Here is a 19,998-nt window from a genome sequence, read left to right as displayed (position 1 = left end):
TAGACTTCTTTGATGCCAATCATAGGTCATTCATATTCTGTAATATTGATGAACATTTGGAATTAGGTAGGTTTTTTTGTGGTAGTATTATAATTTTTAAAGCCCCATAGCTGATGTATTTCAGTAACTTTGAGTTTTAAGGTTCGTGGTGGGCACCCATTATTCCATTAGCTCCTGTTGAAACACTTGTATTAAATGAGTGGCTAAACAGACCTATGTAGCACACAGTATTGCCTTGTCATATATGTTTTCTATGTATCCTTAGTATGGGGCACAGCAATATTGTTTTTGCTGAATGAATAAAACTTCTTTTATCGTCAGTTCACTTCATACATATTAAGTACCATTTACACAATTGCATGTCAAATACAAGTTACAAAACACCCAGAGAATGAAATACTTTTACCTCCAACATGCTGTTACTTCTTAATTAAGGGGGCGACTGGATTGCTAGAGTTTTACCACTTGAGGTGAGGCTAGAATGGCCCAAAAAAATATCTCAGACAAAAAGACTATGATGGCCTCAAAGCCAATTGTCAGAAAGGCACAGGCCCGCTAGAAAATTGGTTACGGGAGGACACCGACACTAAAATGTATTAGTCTAAGCCCTGATGCGTGATACTTGGCAGGGCTAGCCACTTTAAAGGACTATTTAAGGCCATAGGTGTGGCCACGGAAGAATGAGCATAGCACGGCCATTTTAGAACAGTAATTGTTTTATTACATCACAGAAAAATGTGGTATTTCTCACTCCAGTTATTAAGGAACACATTATTAGACCATCCTAAAATGTGTAATGTAATAAAGATATTTAAAACCAATGTAACTGCAAGGTATTGCGGTGATGGAATACAAAAATGAAACGACTAATTTATATATAAACATATGTGAAACCCTGATAAACAAAGGAATGTATTACATTACATAAACTCATGAATATTCACACATACTTTTAAGTATATTTTTTTGATTTGCTTGTGACCCGTAGAGAGGCAAACAAAATCTATCACTCCAAGATGGCCGCTATAGTGAAGTTACTCGGGCGTCGGTGCGCATCACAATGGGTAATCTAGTCCATTTACTATTTCCAGTGTAGCGTCGGCTCCTGTAAGGCCTGTGCTTTCTGCTGCTAGTTGTGTGCTGTGGAGCCGCTGTGGTTCTTCATCTCTGTTGTTGCATTACCAGCTGCACAAGGTATTAGAGTATTTGGAGAGTGTGGGAATGCATGTGATGGCATTGAGGATGACACACGCAGCGGACAGTTGAGGTGGTTTTCATACTTTAATTGCAGACCTAGCAGGAAGAGGCAATTGATAAATATATGCCGCAGTAGGTATATCAGAGCGCCGCTCACAGATACATCTGAAGTTATCTCTTTTCAGGTACGATTAGCTATTCTGTTCGTATACTGTCAGCGCTTATTTATATTGGGACGAACATCTAAGAAGCAGATAACACAATTAGAAAATAAAGTGCCCATAAGAGACGCGAGACGCATTTAGAACGCTGACATAATAACTTGCCTCGCAGTTTTTCTTGGAAAATGTATAGTTTTTTTTAGTTCTTTAGAAAAACAAATTTCAAAGAGCGAGAGAGAGTAAGGCTTTGCCTACGAGGCCAATTTATATATCTTTTTTCCACTGTTGACTGTTTTGCTCTCTCAAATTCCCATCCCTTACGCAAATCTGGAGCTGTCCAGTTATGAAAAACACGCATCAATGTCTAAGTCTGTTTTTATTTTAAAATAATATAGTTGAGGGTCCAGTGATGTGTATATTTTCATCCAGTACATCACTGTACCTGGAATTTGTGTTGTGTGTGCATTAAAAAGACTGAAACGTGTCTTCATTCTTCTTGGGCTTTATGTACACATTACGTAAATATTTTGCTTTTACCATCGGCCGCGTTTTTCAGTTTCTTTTCTACTCCAAGGACAAATCGTATATTTATTTTCTTTTTCCTTGTTTGGAGTATATGCAAACTTTTTCTTAAACATTTTTAGGTTTTGCTTCGAGCAGCGCTTGCGCTGTTTCTTAGAGACATGCAGTGTTCAGGATATGTGCATTAAGCTACGCTCATCTTTACAGCTGACGGCTTTTGATTCGTCAATAGGCTTAGGAGTCCCTCTTTAGTACCTCTCTGTCTCTCTTTGTAACCTCCCATGAGGACTGGCCTTTTTACTGTGGTGTTACACAGTATATTTTTTTTTACTGTTGGTGGGCACTATTTTCGAATATGGTTTACTCCTATCACAGGCACGACATGCTTCCTGCAAATTGCAACTGCTTGTTTACAATTTACTACTGACAGACGCTCCCTCCTACTCCTCGGCTCCCTCCTGCTTCTTTAATCAATGCTGTCTGCTGCTCGTTTTACATTGACACCCCCATCCAGCTTTAATTAGCACCAGCATCCCTCCCTCCTGTTGCTTGTTTAAATTGCCACTTCAGAAATGCGAGTTGTAAACGGAGGGTTTAGCAATGCATGACGTCAGAGAAAGATTAAACTTCAAAAAGACTGTTTTTTTGGCAAACCCACATTGAATGTAGTTTCCCCTCAGTCACCTTTTCTTTCTCAAAAACGACAGTTTGGCAGCCATTCAGATGTTAAAAACAACTTCCACAAAGGTGAAGTGTGGCACTTTTCGAAGAACCAGATTATTTATGAAGTGCCCTCTATCCTCCTATGTCCGCAGAGCCAGTTTAGCAATGCATTAAAGACACATTGTGTCCAAAACACAATGTCTTTGCGGACATAGGAGGTGGGAGGACACTTTATAAATAATCTTGTTATACTTATTATTTGTGCAGTAATAGCCCCTTGCATCTTTAATTTACTGTCACTTAATACAGTTTTCTGGCTTTAACGCAAAGGGAGTGTTTTTCTTTAGCACACATTTCAGTTGCTAGAACACAAAGCTTTAGAAAATGCAAATGTCACTCCTCTGTGAAAGCCAGTCTTTTGTTATTCTGAAATAGAATTTATTGCTATGTGTTTACGCTACTCCCAAGGTTTTTAGGTCTCGCCTGCGCATGCGTGCTGCTCACCTTGGCCAGACCTATTGTCGTTGACTTGGGTTTGGAAGGGGGACAGGAGGTGTGCGCGCCTGGACAGGCGTGCACGCCCGGACAGGCGTGCACGCACCCGCCCGGACAGGCGATGTGCACGCTTTCACTTTCCCACTTTCATTCAATGCCGCTCGCACGCGTGCACATCTCCTGCTCGCTGTGCTTGCGCGGACAGGAGATGTGCACGTGGAGACAGCTTATGGTGTTTGGGCTTCGAACGGTGCAGCAGCAGACACGGGGGGAGGAGGCAGGCTCCGGGAGAGAGGCGGACACTCCGGTCCGGCTATGACAGCCGAGCTGCAAGACGAGGACAGCGCACCCGAGCCCGGAGGCACGGTTGTAAGTGAGGGGTCAAGAGAGGGAGCCACGGGCAGTAAAGCTACGGGAGGCAGGGGTGGCGAGATAGGGAAAGAGGGCCTTGGTAGTAGAGACATGGTGCAGTAGAATGTGAAGTGCTTGGAGACGAATTGGCTAGTGACATCTGGTAGACATCAGTCTTCCAGTCAACAGGTCTTCCCTCAGCTGCCCCTGTGCAAACCGAATTGATCCCCAACGTTTGGAACACAACCTGTCTGTCAATACATGGACCCAGGCCATACTTTTAGCTCCTGTATCCTGTACCCCCGCAGTGTGCGTGACGACGGCTCCTTAAAAATTAGTTTGCACACTTGCCATCAAAACTCTCAATAGGCACAGCAGCTCAGATCCCTAGCTGCTGTATTATTAAAACACGTATTTTTCATGTTCGTGACATGCACCCCCGGCAGTAGGCTCCCACAGACGACATCTGCTGCGTAGCCCGCAACTAACAACCATGGACAAAGGCAATTGCCCTGACTTGTTGTAGGTATGATGTTACTTGTTGTATTATATATCTGTATCATATATCTGTATGCCATTTCAGACACAGTAAAGTACAAGTCGGGCGGCACACTATGCTAAGCACAGATTTTTAGCTTGCGTGTTTTAAGCCACACCCATAATTACAATGGCCACGCCTCTTTGAGGGACCCCCCGGTTCTTTCATCCCACTTAAAGCCCTGTATATTTGTACTTTACCATTGTGGTATATGTACCTACAAAATACAGCAACCAACCAACCATGGTAGTGACTTGCAACATGCCCTACATAGATGGGTTTATGGATTAGACACATGCCATCACTTTTCATTAAAATAGTACTTGAACCCCTCCGATAGTATAATTCCTTCTCATTAACCATCACTGTATGTTGACATAAGTTATTGGAAAGCTGCCAGACTTTCTGGATCATTCTTTGACATCATTTAGTAGCGCAAGCTGCTGTTTCAGATATCTTGCAGTAGTTCATTTCCTTCCTGTATGCCTTATCCGGAAACACTACTCTCTTCCACTTGGCTGCAAACGTTTCACTTTGATACAAGACCAAACTCTACAAAGGCTTCTTACATCAGTTAAAAATTTTTTTCGAGTATTCCTCAGGATGCTACTGTCTGTTCCGGTCTGAGACATCAAACTGCCAACACCAATGGTATTGCCTCCAACTTATATAGCCAGAAGATCTTCTCCAGGCAAAATGGAATGTTCAAATATTTAGCCAGAAGCTCTTCACCTCCAGGCAAAAATGGAATGTACAATATTTTGATCTGTGGCTCCACATCTAATGTGATATGTGACTGACAACCAGTCTTAAAAGGAATTTACCTTGTGCATTATCCTGCCTGGTAAACAATACGTGTTGCTCCTTGCCCAATGCTATCTGGTTTGCGATGCCCTGGTGGAATGATTCGAGTTGTACCTTAAATCATTATATTTTTATTTTGTTCTGGGATATTGTATTGAATTATAAGCTAAAGAGTCCCTACTTTGTACTGGGCTGGGTCAGATTGTAATAGTGGTAGAGCCGGTTTTCTATTGCTGACAGAGAGTACAGTTGTTGCAGTTCAGACGTTGCCAGTAGGTGTAAGCTCCATTCATTTAGAGCTAATACAGCAACTTTTCTGCCACTACCTCTCTATTGAATGGAGTGACTAGAGCGCGTCTTTTGGTGGGATAAAGAGCATAGTTGCCCTAAAGGCGTAATCCTGTTTCTCAAAATGTGAGGAACAGAAACTTGAATCAATTTGTAAGTAAACACCTAGGTTTTATCTCACTCACACACACATTTGTCCCTTTTTGAATTTTTCTTGACCATGAAAGAAGATTCTCAAGCACTAGGAAGCGTATCTTTCTGCAGCCTACTGACTAGTTTATTTGAGAGACTTTCAGTAAAACGTCAATTCTAGAGTCATTGGTCATACAGGAAACTAGACCTCTAAGATCTTGGCATAAGAAAGTTTAATGTGCAACCAGTGGTTTTAGCTTTACTCTATCAATATTGTGTTTGTAGCATTCAAAGGAACATAACTTCTTTAATTTATCTCAACCATATTCACAAAGGTTGTTGATGCCCAGTATTGGAATTGTAACTTCTAGTTTTAGTCAGTACGATGTCAGAATTTATATCTACCTGTAATACGTTGTTTGCATCTTTATTTGACAAGTAAGATAGTGTCTGCAAGACTTCAGTTCCCTGATATGCTTATTAAAAAATCATTGTTTCAAATGCCATTTTAAAGTGATTTTGCCTCAAATCTAGGAAGTTGTCAGCCTACATTTTGTAAAACCAACTTGATGCATTGTAACTTGTTCCTCTAAAACACAGTAATTGGTGAATGCATTTGTCTGCTCCAATGCAGTAAAGTGAATTCTGCTTTTCATCTAATTTGGGTACTCTGTGTGCAGTGGAACATGTTGTGGAATCTTCCACTCTTGTAATGCTTTGCACATTGTAATGGAAGTCCAGCAGATGCTTCTATATTTGTCCAATCACAACGTAATCTCTTAGATCATTAGCCTGTCACAATTGTGTTTTTGGAGCAGTGAACGAGCTCAACTCTGCTTTGGTTTCGATATCGCTACATCATGGTCTCAGTTTTGAAACGTATGTGAAACCAGATAGTACTGCATGAATCCTCGGACTGGGCCATTATACAACACTGGTTTGAGAGGCTCATCAGGAGTTTGTTAACCAGAGTCGGGGTATTTCCTCAATTAGCTTATGCGATGGAGGCCTGAAGATTTACGGAGTTTGAGTATATTTGTGCTGGAACATACGTTGATATGTAGTAGGTGTTAAAAAAAGGATACCTCTTACAGTAAGGCTACTATGTAGTGGGCTTGGCTTTGTGTGGTTAGAAGTTTGAGAGTGGTGAATATGTTGACTGGCTGCTGGTGTAGTGTTTTCAACATTTGGAGATGTGGGTTTCTGTTTTGGTTTTGGAGGTTACTTTAGATTTTCCCCTATGAACTCTTTTACAGCCGGGTAAGTTGTTTCATTTTCAGGTATTGGAATATCAAATTGGAGGGTTTCCTGTGATAGTGCTGAATTTTGTGCCATGTTAGTTTTCAAACAAGGACAGATGTTGGCCTCTTTGGTTTTGTTTAAAAGTTGCCAAATTTTGAGATGATGAATGACATTGGTTTCTGAGCCATATCACGTCACTTTCTTAGTCTTTGACATTTACTCTTTGCTTGTTGGTAGCTTATGACCGTGAATGGGTTTTTTGAGTTGTGTGTGATAAACTGTGCAATAGCTGTCTTGGCAGCAGCCACTTCTGGCAATTGTCTGTAGGACACACCAAGAATGTATGGCAAAAGAGGCAAAATAATAATGTTAAATATTTTAATGAATTCTTAATGGTGCCAAGTTCACCACCCCCCACTGGGATTGTTGCTGCTTCAGGTTGGAAATGTTGTTGACTTTGCTACAGTGGACTAAAACCTATCTTAACCTGAATATGTTTCCTCGCAGGTTTTTTCACTTGCAAAGTATTTCACTTTTTCACAGAGACACCTTTTCAGGATATAATGGCATGCCGTAAAATGTTTTACTCTCGTGAGGTCTAATGAAAACTGTTGGCTTACAGAAGTCTGAGGGAGGCAACTTCGTACTGTTTCATAGTTTATAAATATTGTTATCGTTATTCAACTGTTGGCCTTGGAGAGTGGGAGTACTAAAGCTCCAAAGTAAGGCGTTCAGCTTTCTGGTCATGTGTCAATGGCAGTTAATGAGCCAGAGATGCTTAAACTGTGTTTTGTTTGTGTTTTTATATTCAAGGGTTATGACCGGAATGCAAATATCCCATGGTCTTCCACCTTATTCATTTTTAGGTATAGCCTAGGCAGCACACATGCACTGTCTGCAAGACCTGTTATCTCTTCTGTCAGCTTTTGGTATGCCCATGAATTGCCATTTGTTTAGATATACAGGGTTTTTATTGGTGCATTGGGTCTGATTCTCCTGCCTTTCGTTGCTTGGTTCACGCCCAGGCGATTTCACCCATTGTTTGCTTGCCTTGGCCATCCCAATACATCCGCGGTTCCTCCTGGTCATCCTGATCTGCCTTTTTATTTTGTAGGCTATCAACATCGTTTTCGTCTTTCAGGCCGTTTCACGGAGCAATGCTGTGATGGGCACTTGCAAAGTGGCAATTTTTGTCGGTAGCTGTTGAGCTATGCCAATAGCTCTAACTCAAAAAAATAAAAGACCTATTGCATTTCTAATGCTTGTTTATGGGTGCTCCAGGAAGAAGACAGGCCTGATAAGATAAGGATCAGCAACCAAAGGCTATGTCTGTTTTCAAGAAACATTTGCTGCTTTTCTGTTACTATAATATGATATAGTGTGGACTTTTTGTTGAGATAATCAATTTCTTAATAATCCCAACACTACTAGCCTATCATAAAAATATTTGTGATATCTTCCAACGCTTTGTTTCTTTAATATAGCCTTATAGCCCGCCGTAGCGGGCTATACCGGCTATTAAAGGCCCGCTGCAGCGTTAAAGGCCCGAGCCGAAGGCGAGGGACTTTAACAAAGCAGAGGGACTTTAATTGCCGGTATAGCCCTGTTACGAAGGGCTATAAGGCTATTAGAACATTCTGCCTCTAGAGGGCAGAATGTTCTAACAAATAAAGCCTTCAGGGAGCGTGAGGGGATTGAAATCCCCTCGGACTCCCTGAAGCCTTTGTTCACAGCCAGAGCTGTGAACAAAGAAACATTGGAATGTTGGAGCTCCGGGCTTATACCAGCCAGTATATGCCCGGAGCACTCCATTGTTTTCAATGGAGCTACCAACATTCCAATGTTCTAATATAGCCTTATAGCTCGCCGTAGCGGGCTATACCGGCTGTTAATGGCCCGCTGCAGCGTTAAAGGCCCGAGCCGAAGGCGAGGGACTTTAACAACAGCAGCGGGCCATTAACAGCGGTATAGCCCTGCTACGAAGGGCTATAAGGCTATTAGAACATTCTGCCACTAGAGGGCAGAATGTTCTACCAAAACAAAGCCCTTCAGGGAGCGCGAGGGGATTGAAATCCCCTCAGGCTCCCTGAAGTCTTTGTTCACAGCCAGAGCTGTGAACAAAGACACATTGGAATGTTGGTGCTCCGGGCTTATACCGGCCAGTATTAGCCCGGAGCGCTCCATTGTCTTCAATGGAGCTCCCAACGTTCCAATGTTCTAATACATCATACTTTTATTAAAAGAAGCGGAAGCTGGGATTAGAAATCTTATAGTTCTTTGACTAAAACCTACACACAGGACCACATCTAGTGGAGTTGTGCTGTCTGATCAAGGGTGTTTTAATAGCATGTGTCTAAGATCTTTCATTATTTGACAAGCAGATTGTTAAATCTCTCCTTCATATCCCACCCATTTCTCAAGTTTCCTCCTCTATGCAATTACGTGGGCCCTCACTGGTGATTTCCAGTGTCTGGTCATTTTTTTTTAGCTAATATGTATGCCAAGTCTTGGAACCGGCTCATAACCCTCGTTTTGGAGATATAAGGGAACCAGCCCAAAAAGCAGTGAGTTTGGGGTACAAATGCCTGCCCGAGAGACTTCTGCTGTTCATGTTCTATTGCATATAGCGCTATTTTCTTAGCGCACAATGCATTCTCTGGTTTATTTCGGCCAATAGAGTGCAGTGTGCACTATGGAAATAGAAGTAAATGCAGGGTTATGCTGCTCAAATAATCCTGCATAGTTTTGCTATAATTATGTGAACGGGCCTAATCGCATATGGGATAATGTACTGCTTTTGTAAAAATGTTCCTTTTTTAATCTTTTTGTTTTCTGATGTGTCTACAATATAATTCAAAATCCAAGGGAACTTAAGACCTGAAACGGGGCATATTAGATGTTACCAATACATCTGGGCAATTTGTTATAAGCAAACAACCATAACCCACAGGTTTCTACCAAAGGACTCCTTTACTGGAATAAAAAAAAAACTCTGCTCACTCAGGAACTATAAATCGGGCAGCTTTCTTTCTAGAAATTGTACTAATGTTAGCATTGTTTTTCTGAAGCTTTTGCGAGATGTTTTCACCGTTTTTAAAGGGAAGGCTTTTTTTTATATGTACTCAGTTAGCACTGCTGTAGATAAACAACAAGCATTCAACACCACATAAATCAAAACATTGCCACTAATTCCACAACACACAATTCAGAGCCACACAATTCCACACCACACAATACAATTACAATCCACATAATACCATTCAACACCACATAATTCAACTCCACCTTATTGCATGCTACTCAATACCACATAAATACACTCCACATAAATCCACTCTGACACAACAATCCACATAAATACACTCCACACCACGCCACATAATTCCATTCAACATATTTTCCCTCAACACCACACTGTTCCATGCCACACTATTCAACTCCACACAAATCCATTCCACACTACATAATTCAACACCAAACCACAGTATTCCACTCCACAGCCCATTTACACTACACACCACATATATTAAATTTAGAACAGAGAATCCAACATCATACCACAAAATTAAACCGCACACCCCATAAACTCCACTACATAACAATCCACAACACAGAATGCCATTCCACACAATTCCAATAGTCAAAAACACCAAATTACTATTCACATAATACAACTGCACACCATGCCACATAATTCCACTACACAAATCCACGCCACACAACAATGCCGCAACTAACCATTCCAATCCAACCCACATAAATCCACTACACACCACATACATCCACTCCAGTCCATAACACAAGTAAGATATTTACATTTACAACACCAATACCTCTAACTCTTTCTTTTTTTTAGCACCCAAACACACAGATCTGGAGCGTAGCTATTTGTTCCTTTATGTCACAAAAACGCAATGCTATCCACACAGTACCACGCCATACAATTCAACTCTACACATTTCCACTGCACACCACATAATTCTACACCAAACCACATTATTCCACTCCACAACACCATTCCACTCCAACTCAATAACACAATTACACAACAAGCCACGTATGTACAGTCCACACCACACAATTCCACATCATGCCGCAAAATTCAACTGCGCACCACGTAATTAAACTCCCCTACTACCCCACAACACAAAATACCATTCCACATAATTACACTCCATAACACAGAATCCAACTCCACATGATTCCAGTACACTAAATGCCACATAATTACTATCCACATAATTCCACATTACTCCATGCCACATAATTCCACTACACAAATCCTATCCACACCACACAATTCCACGCCACACTATTACACAACTAACTAATCCAATACCACCCACATAATTCCACTACACTCCATAACACATAGGTAAAAGACATTTCATTTACAATACCAATAGATCTAACTCAAACTAATGCTAGACCGATTGTGTTTTTTGTTTAAAAATAATCCCCAGCAGTAGCATAAGTAAGGGTGCAGTACCTTATATGGCTAATAGAGGTCCATTTACAACTCCACAAAGACACCTAGTAACAGCCTGTGGTACTGCACCCTTTTCCTGCTTTGTGGATTTTCTTTTATTACTTATGCTAGTGCTGGAATATTTATAACAAAAAAAATCTAATAAACATTATCATTTGCATCGTGAATAGCTGAAACTTTCTGCAAGGCGAGACCTATTGCATTGCAAATGTTTGTTTATTATGTTTTCCAGGATAGACAAACAAGAAAAGGGATCACATAATGGTCGGGACAGTAGGGCGTTGTGGTTTTTCCTACTACAATATTGGTACTGTAGTTTCTTCTTTAGCACACACATATGTAGTATTTAAGAAGCAAGAAATGGATTGCAGAATCTGATCCTCCGATCTTGTAATAGAAGTCGAGTGGAAATGTTCCACCAAGTGAGTGTGATTGTGGCAGTGAAGTGTGTGAAGTATTAGATGGAGGTGGTGTTGTGCATGAGAACTAGAGGTGGGTGAGCCACTGAAAGGTCTAGCCAGGCTGGAGCCTGAACCCTGGCTGTGTCTCAGCCCGAGGTCCCGTTGGAACCACAAGCCTATAATAACAAGCCGAGCTTACAAGTGGCTCTGCCTGCCTCCCTCTCACTACCCAGGATGTGGCATTACAGTAAAAGCTGCCGACTGTGAAACTGGAGAAACCGGTTCGAGTCTCTGAGTTGGTTCAACATCCTGTGATTTTGAGCAAATCACTTAATCTCCCAGTGCCTATAAACAATGCATGTGTCCTTGTGTATTGTAACTGGTGCTCAGTTAGAGCGCTCCAATACTTTCAGGTTGCGTTTGCTGTATATTTTTAAAATTGTACTAAGAGGTAAAAACAAAGCCTTAACATAAGGAAAGACAAATAGATACCCATTTGCTGGGTGATTTATACACAGTGAAACCATAAAACCTGAATAAGTCTGGCTTCCCTGCTTAAATTTTGTGATCTTAGGCAAATATTTTATTTCACCAGGAATATTTTTTTCTCCATTATCGCATATAAAGTCACTTTCAAATATGTGAGTAGAGACTCCCAGATGTACAAAATGATAACTTTGAAAAAGTACTTCTCCGTGCATTGCTATAATGTACCCTATTGATGTTAAAGCTAAAATATGTTAAAAAAATACACTTTTTTAGTTTTGATTAGAGTTTATAATTTTTTGCATGATGTTTTTTGTACGTTTTACATAGCGAGTATTTTCAAGGCTCGGTGTGTTCACAGGCTCTAAGATCCGAGCCAGACCTTTGGGTCTGCTCTCCCCGTTATTTTTTTGCGTCGCCCACCGCTAATGATAACATATATGTAACAGTTGAAGTATACTAAAATAAGATATGATTCTTGTTCAGGACAAGGCATACAATGCATATTTCTCAAAATAGCTTGGTGACTTCTGCATCGTAGTGAACGTCCATAGTGTTTCTCAAAGATGTACAGTTATTTTAAAAAACAGTGTTGGAGGCGGTGACCTAAGGAGATTCACCACTGGTTAAGAATGGGAATTGAAGAGATATCATACTTTTTTTTCAATCTCTGAGCACAATGCGTTAAGAAACTTGTTTTTCCATGTGGGAATTGGTGTGTATGTTAGAGAGTTGATACAAGGTTTTTGTATTCAGTAACCAAAACCTAAGACAATAATGTTGATAAATGTTTGGAGATGTTGGACCAAAAGTGGAGAATTGTTTGACAGTTAAAGAACTGATATATCAGTGTGGCATTGTCACAGTTTAAACACCAAGAAGAATTGAAAATGAGTAGGCCCATAAAAAGAAGTCTGTGCAAGGATCGGTGGATGAGGAGAAAGAGTTTCTTGAGGCAGACCGTGAACATTTGGCAACTCACTCCTAAATGTTATGTTGGGTTTGTTGTGAAATGAATGTGCTAAAGTATTGGAGTCACATTTCTATTGTCTGTGATGTGTTTTACTTGTCACATTGACTCTCATGTAATTATAGTTATTGGATAATCTGAGATGCACATCGAGGTCGGATTAATTCATTTGTTAAAGTTAATGGACCAACCTTGGCATGATTGTTTTAAGTATGAGTTCAGTGGGTTCCTCTTAGCTTGCTTTTGAGCATTCAGCTCTCTCAGTATGTCCCGCAGATATCTGAGCACAGTAGGCCTCTCTTCTCTTGGATAGTCTGTCCTCCTGCAAAGTCAGGCAAAGTTCTGCCCTATTAACCCTGGTCTCTTGTGGGACTTTGCCTGGATTCCCCACTTTGGATTGCTCAAAATCTGAATCCAGCAGGTTGATTGAGGAGTAAATTCAACTGTCACCACATGTCTCACGGCAACACTGTTGGAAGTGGGGGACTTATCGCTTACCGCCACCACCAAATGCTGAAGGTGGGCTTCCCCGACCCCTCGCTTCAATGTTAGGCTAAGTAAGGACACCGTCTGAGATAGCCCTACTCACCCCCTTAGTAGCTTGGCACGAGCAGCAATCCAAGGCACGAGTGTACAGTATGTGCAACCACGCTCGCAGTAACCCCATGATGTCATCACAATTAGACTCCACACGAGTTTTGATAAAATGAGTAAATTCTTTATATAAGCAATTATACGATACGACCACACAATACAATATCAACATATAAGGATGGGTAGTATTCTTTCCGGTGGTTTGGTAGGTTCTAATCCCAACCACCGCTTCTAATAAACAGTTAAGCTCACTTTTAACTGTTTCCAAAAGGTTAGGCCAGTCGTATTGCTAGAATCACACATGTTGCAAAAGGAAACAAATACTGCAATGCGTAACGATATTCTCTTATACTGTGCAACAGAGAAACCATGCCATACGTAGCGCTACAGTCATGTACTTTGCAATTGAAGGAATAATGCAATGCGTATCACCACCAGCATGCCCTGTACCAGGAAGAAACAAAGCAATGCGTCGCTCTACAATCCTGTACGGTGCAATGATGAAATAATACACTGCACCATGTTACAATCAGTTAATATGCAAGGGAAAAATAACACAGTGCGTAGCGCACCAAGCATGTAGTTCGTCAGGCACAAATGAGGTCACGCGTCATTCGACAGTTCGTTAGCAATAATGCAAAGTGTAATACGACAGTTTTACATGCTCCGTTAACAGTGCCCCCGTTATGGATCAAATGATGACACAAAAGTACTGCTTCCCACTCCGGCCCCAGCACTGCCCCTCCTTGGGTCAGCGCGGGCTGGGATCTGAGCCTAAGCAACGGCTTGCGCAGCTGACTGAAACGGGAGGCCGAGAGAGTGTCCCTCCGGGCCCGCACCCCACCTCAGGTGTTGATCCACGTTACCTGGGGGGGTGCAACCCCATTCTCCTCCCCGACGTCAGGGACTTGGGCCTTGATCCAGAACTCCGTCACGGAGTGCGGCGCACTCGAGCCGGCGCCTCAGCTCTTCTGTGGCTGCCGGTCCGGGTCGCTGCAGTTGACTCCGAGGGCCCAATGACTTGGCCCTCCTTCTGGCGGTCTCAGTCCCCACCGAGATCTGTCCTCAGCACTGTGGAGACTTTACTTCCAATTCGGTGTACCCCCTACAGTCTCTTCAGTTGCTTCTTCTTTAGCTGAGGTTCCTCTTGAGCACAGAATGGGTCCAAGCCTTTACAGTCTCAATCCATATCTGATTCATTCCCACTTTCAGAGGTTTCTACTCTCCTAATTATATCCCTTAATGTCTTTGAAGTTCGTATGTGCTCAGGGGTTCCTGACCCCTCCGTAATCAGTTCTGGGTGTCTCCCTCCCAGTGTCACCTCTCTCCCTTTGATACTGGGGTCTGGATCCTTAATCACTCAGGAGATGGGTCAATTGGTTTATAGCACCAGCCCAGTCCTTTTCACCTCCTGAGCTTCTCCCCCTACTCTCCAGATGCAGGGCAGCCTGGTGCCATCTCAACCCCTCCCTAGGTCAAGACCTCTCCCTCTTTCTCTCACCTTTTAGTTCCAGACAGACAGATCCACATTTCAGAGACACAGAAATGCTCAGAGCACAACACTCGGCCACTTTCTAAAAGAGTGGTTTATGAACACACAGGGACAAAACCACCTTCACAGAAAGATGTGTTTGCACTGTGAGTTCATTCATACTAAACTTCACCTCTCCATTATAAACTGACAGGAAACTATTCTAACAAACACAACACCCAGCTTCCCCCATTCTGTCCTATGGTCAGGATGACCTTTCAGCATTGAAAAACGAAATGGGAAGTTTTTCACTGTCAGAATATAGCACACACCTCTGTATATGTTCTGCCTTTTACCTACACTGCACCCTGCCCAGGGGTTACCTGGGACCTAACACGGGATGCCCAATGTGTATGTAAAAGGGAAAGTCAGGCCTGACAAGTGGTTGCACTTGTCAGGACAACATGCTAACTTAGCATGCTGCGCGCAGGCCCTACACTGAAGGCTTGAGTTTCCTTCTCTGCGCGCCTTTGCATTACTAGCCCTTGCACACACAGTGCTCATCACAAGGGTCTTTTACTAGTAAGGCAAACATACCAATAATGTCCAACCAATCACCATTACATTTTAAACAGGGAACTCTGGTACTTTGCACTGGATCAGAAGTGGCATGATACCCAAAGCATCTAAATTGGCTATTCTGTGTCAGGAAAACGGTCTAGGGGTAAAGCAAAAGGTTTGGGGAACTTTAGCCAAAAAGGCCAAGTCCTACACACACTAAGTCAGTGCCTTGCGATAATGTGAGAGTATGTAACAAAGGGGCAACCCAAATGGCCACTGGGCCTGGGTAAATAATGGTACAATAAGATAATGTCTAGACTGTTCCCATGAGGTACAGGGTCAGACTGATTTGCATATGGCCATGTCTGAACTGGGGTGGCGGAGTGAGCTAAAGAATGATGGATTAAACCCAGATCAGTTGACTGGGGTTGAGGGCTTGCAATGTTCAACACTCCATCCATCATCCCCTTTGGTTTTACTTTGTTCACCCTAAGTTGGCAGGGTATGCCCAGACGTGGGTCCCTTGCTCACTTTGCCACTGGATTCAAGCTAACCTGGCTGATGACGGCTGATTAGCCAGAGACCGGTCCCAGGATGCTTGTTTCCAGTCCAGAGAAGACATGGCTTGGCAGTTCGGGCTGGACTGTTCCCATGAGGCACAGGGTCAGACTGATTTGCATATGGCCATGTCTGAACTGGGGTGGCGGAGTGAGCTAAAGAATGATGGATTAAACCCAGATCAGTTGACTGGGGTTGAGGGCTTGCAATGTTCAACACTCCATCCATCATCCCCTTTGGTTTTGCTTTGTTCGTCCCAGTGGGGAGCAATTTGAACCAGATAAGTACAAGAGCTAATCTATTGTATCGAATCAAAGTCAAGCACCACCATACACGTTTTCCACCAATGGATGTGATTTAATTTCATCACAACATTGAAATTAATCAGTTTATAAAGTACAGAAGAAATTCTAAATGCATATTTTAGAACAATAGGTGCACGGAAGGGTGAAGTGATAAGTGCATGGGAAGGATTGTGAGAAAGGACAACCGTTCTTGCCAGCAGCCCTCAGCCACAGGTTACTGATCAACCTGGGCCATCCTTTACCACGAACATCTAGTAAGAAGACTGAGAGCCTAAACAGCCTAGCTCTCCCATCCATAGCCAGAAGTAACATAGCTGTTTTTACTGGTGCCCACTCCCCTGCCTTCACCTTGGTCCTGATGAAGACCCCGCCCACAATGCGCAAAACTGGCTGTTCCGTTTAGGCCTCGAAACGTCGACACTTTTTAAAAATTTTCGTCAAGCATATATGACAGAGAATGTATATCTGTAATTATGTTATGATTTGACATTTAATGCGTTTGGCAGGCAACTGTCTATATAGGTTGTTATTAATTTACTGATGTGTATATATGCGCACTACTGTCTTTTCTCACAATCCTTCCCATGCACTTATCACTTCACCCTTCTGTGCAACTATTGTTCTGAAATATCCATTTAGAATTTGTTCTGTACTTTATAAATTGATTAATTTCAATGTTGTGATGAAATTAAATCACATCCATTGGTGGAAAATTTGTATGGTGGTGCTTGACTTTGATTCGATACAATAGTTTAACTCTTGTACATGTTTATCTGGTTCAAATTTCTCTCCACTGGGACATTATCTTGCGATAATGTGAAGCACAGTAGACACAGCTGCCTAAAGGAAGACAAACGGTTTTAGAGGTTCAAAATATCCAGATCTGGTTTACTGAGAGCATCACAGCTACAGAAGCAAGTATCGAGCCTTCCCCCCTGTGCACAAACAGCTTTATAACCATGTCCAGGGGACCTCCTTTAACCATGGCTGCCAGCAGTCCTTTGAGTACTCTGCAGAGCTCTCCTTTGCCCTGGGCAGAATTGGAACTAAGTGGGGTGGTCCCACATTTATACACAACCTCTAGTCAGGGGATGTTGATCCACCGTCTCAAATTGTAGATACAGTTTTTTTGTGGTTCATCTTTCAGTCGTCCTCCTCTGGCTGCCATCAGACACCGCTTTTGTGAAGAGAGATTCTTCTCACAGCAGGTAGTACCGAGGCTGTCTCCACCTGAGCACCCACCAGAGGGGCACAACGAGGTGTGAGGTTTCTGCATGTGGCTGTCCTCAGCCCAACTGAAGGAGTAATTGGGGACAGACAAAAGTGCAGGCCTGACATAGAAACTTCCTTACCTCTGAACAGAAACTGCATCCCCCCTCCAACCCATACCATCTATCAAATGACAGTGCTCTGTGAGACTAATCAACAGCACCTTGTTAACAAAAGATATTTTGAATTTCTGACCGTAGCCCTGTCACCATCCTCCTCGCTTTAGTTTCTGGTTCTCTTCCCTCCACCTGCAAAAATGCAGGCAGTACATTTTCGCTACTTGGGAGAAGAGTCATCTCCCTAAAACTTGTGAGCTGCCAGGTCGTAGGCATCCAAAAGGCACACTACTTGTCTCCATTATTCAGGCTCAGTCTCACATGCAACTTATTACCATTAATGTATTGCATGCGCTACACATGTGCACGCATTCAACATATTCGCAGAGAGCCAATGCAAGATTCTGAGCATATACATAATAGCCAGACTTTACTCAACTAGACCAGTAGACCGCACTCCTATGACACAGGTAAAAAGTAGTCTAGTTCAGGCCTAGGCCTCTGTTCAGACGCTTAGATTAGCGTGACAACCGGACCTAAATAAAACTGAGATTACCAGATACACATGCTTTTGGTCACGTGTGTCAGGGGAATAAGCCTATATACGATGCAGGGAACATTCACGATGCAGGGAACATTCTGGTCCCCACACCTCCTTTCTAGAGTATAATTCTCCTCTCTGCATACGATGCAGGGAACATTCTGGTCCTAATTCTTCCTTTCTAGAGTATAATTCTCTTCTCTGCCTACTTGAGTCTTGGCGTTATGCTTCCCACTCCATTGAAACTGCTGTTTTCATTCATTAATTCTCTTACCTTTTCTTGGCAAAATAAACTGTCTTCTTTTCTCATTATTTTTGATTTTCTTGGTTGCTTATGAGTCTGTTGATTACTTTATCTTGTTTTCTTCTCTCAAACTGGATATCTACGGCCTTGCATTTTGTTTTTTTTTCCTGATTTTACTGGTAGTCAAAGCACAACACTGGCTTATTTCTTCTCTGCTACGCTGATCCCCAGGGCTATGTCTTGGAACTCCTGTTCTTTTTAGGTCGTGGCCTACCAGACAGCTCAGCTGTCTGCTTTGCTAACGATATGTTGAGGACATTCAGGAAGCTGACCTAGGAATGCATTCAGCCCGTTGCTTGCCATTGGCTTTGTGGTTTGTAACTCACGTTTTCTTGCTTTCCATTTGCTGGCTTTATTTGCTTTCGACTGTCAAGCTTGGGTTCGTAACTCCCTTGACCAAGCCTTATTTAAAGTACCCTTCCGAGTGCGCCCTTTCTGGAAACAGGCCTGTAAATCTCGTTCTTATCTCGTCACAATTGCTGTGCATTTAAAGACCGAGGTCAATTGTCAGGCGCTGTATTACGAGGGTGCTCGTTTTCTTTTCTTTCTCTGACTTAAAGTGAGAGGTTTAATGTGACAATCTTGCTGGATACTGGGGGTAGGAAAGAGTTTTTTCTAGCACATACATTTAAATTAACTGTGTAGGTATTGTGGAATATATCAGAATTAACTACACAAATGAAGTATATTTTTTTGTTATTTCTGAAGTGTGTTGGAAACAAATACTTAATTATGATCAAAACCAATAATTAAACTAGGTGATTTAGTTTCCACACATTTTCGTCTGTGCACTATATAGTTTTATTAGTAAAACTGAATGTATGTGCAAATGTAATGGCCATTTCAATTGAAAATGGAATGTGTTGTCTGTAATGGCAGTGTGCTACGACACCATGTATCCTCCACTCTACACCACTCCACTCTGCACCACTCCACACCACTGCACTCTACTCCCACCACTCCTATTTACCACTCCACTACACTCTGCACCACTGCACTCTACGCCTCTCTGCTCTACTCTGTACCACTCTACTAATACACTCTTCACCATTCTACTCTACGCCTCTGTACTCTATGGCCCTCTGCAACACTGCACTCTATGCCACTGCACTCTATGCCAATACACTCTACGACAATGAACTTTACTCTGTAACATTTCACTCTTTTCCCCTGCACTCTACGCCAATCCACTGTATGCCACTCAAATCTACTCTGCACTCTGCACAACTTTACTCTAGGCCATTGCACGCTATGCCACTCTACGCAACTGCACTCTACCCTGCACCACTCCACTCTACTCTGAAACGATCTACACCACGGCTCTGTAAATTATAGGTCCCCGTTAGGGGCTGTCAAGGGAAATCTGTCTTGGCAGCAGGCAGCACGTTAGGTGTGTACTCATAGAATCTACCATGACCAATCATTGAGTGTCATTATCAAACATCAATACACAATCCTTAAAGTGCCAGACAAATATTGCCAGTTTTCAAATCTCTTGTGCCCTGAACAGTGAGTCGTCTCCCGGCCCCATTGCAACTGAGATAATGCCTCCTCGCACAGGCACCTCAGGTCTGGCCTACAGTGTTCCCAGGGAGATGTA

The 19,998-nt window shown here is 42.4% G+C and overlaps 1 protein-coding gene across 1 annotated transcript in view; it reads left to right on the top strand.

Moving 5' to 3' along the window:
* Positions 1-1,251: 1,251 nt before the first annotated feature.
* The window catches only part of SHPRH (SNF2 histone linker PHD RING helicase), a 763,974-nt gene continuing 745,227 nt past the window's right edge, over positions 1,252-19,998 (top strand). The window contains exon 1 of the mRNA XM_085612283.1: positions 1,252-1,382. The gene's annotated coding sequence lies outside the window, so the exon portion shown is untranslated. The remainder of the gene's footprint in view (positions 1,383-19,998) is intronic.

The sequence above is a fragment of the Triturus cristatus genome, chromosome 6, assembly GCF_964204655.1.
Source record: "Triturus cristatus chromosome 6, aTriCri1.1, whole genome shotgun sequence".
NCBI lineage: Eukaryota > Metazoa > Chordata > Amphibia > Caudata > Salamandridae > Triturus > Triturus cristatus.
This window is presented reverse-complemented; position numbering and strand designations above follow the sequence as displayed.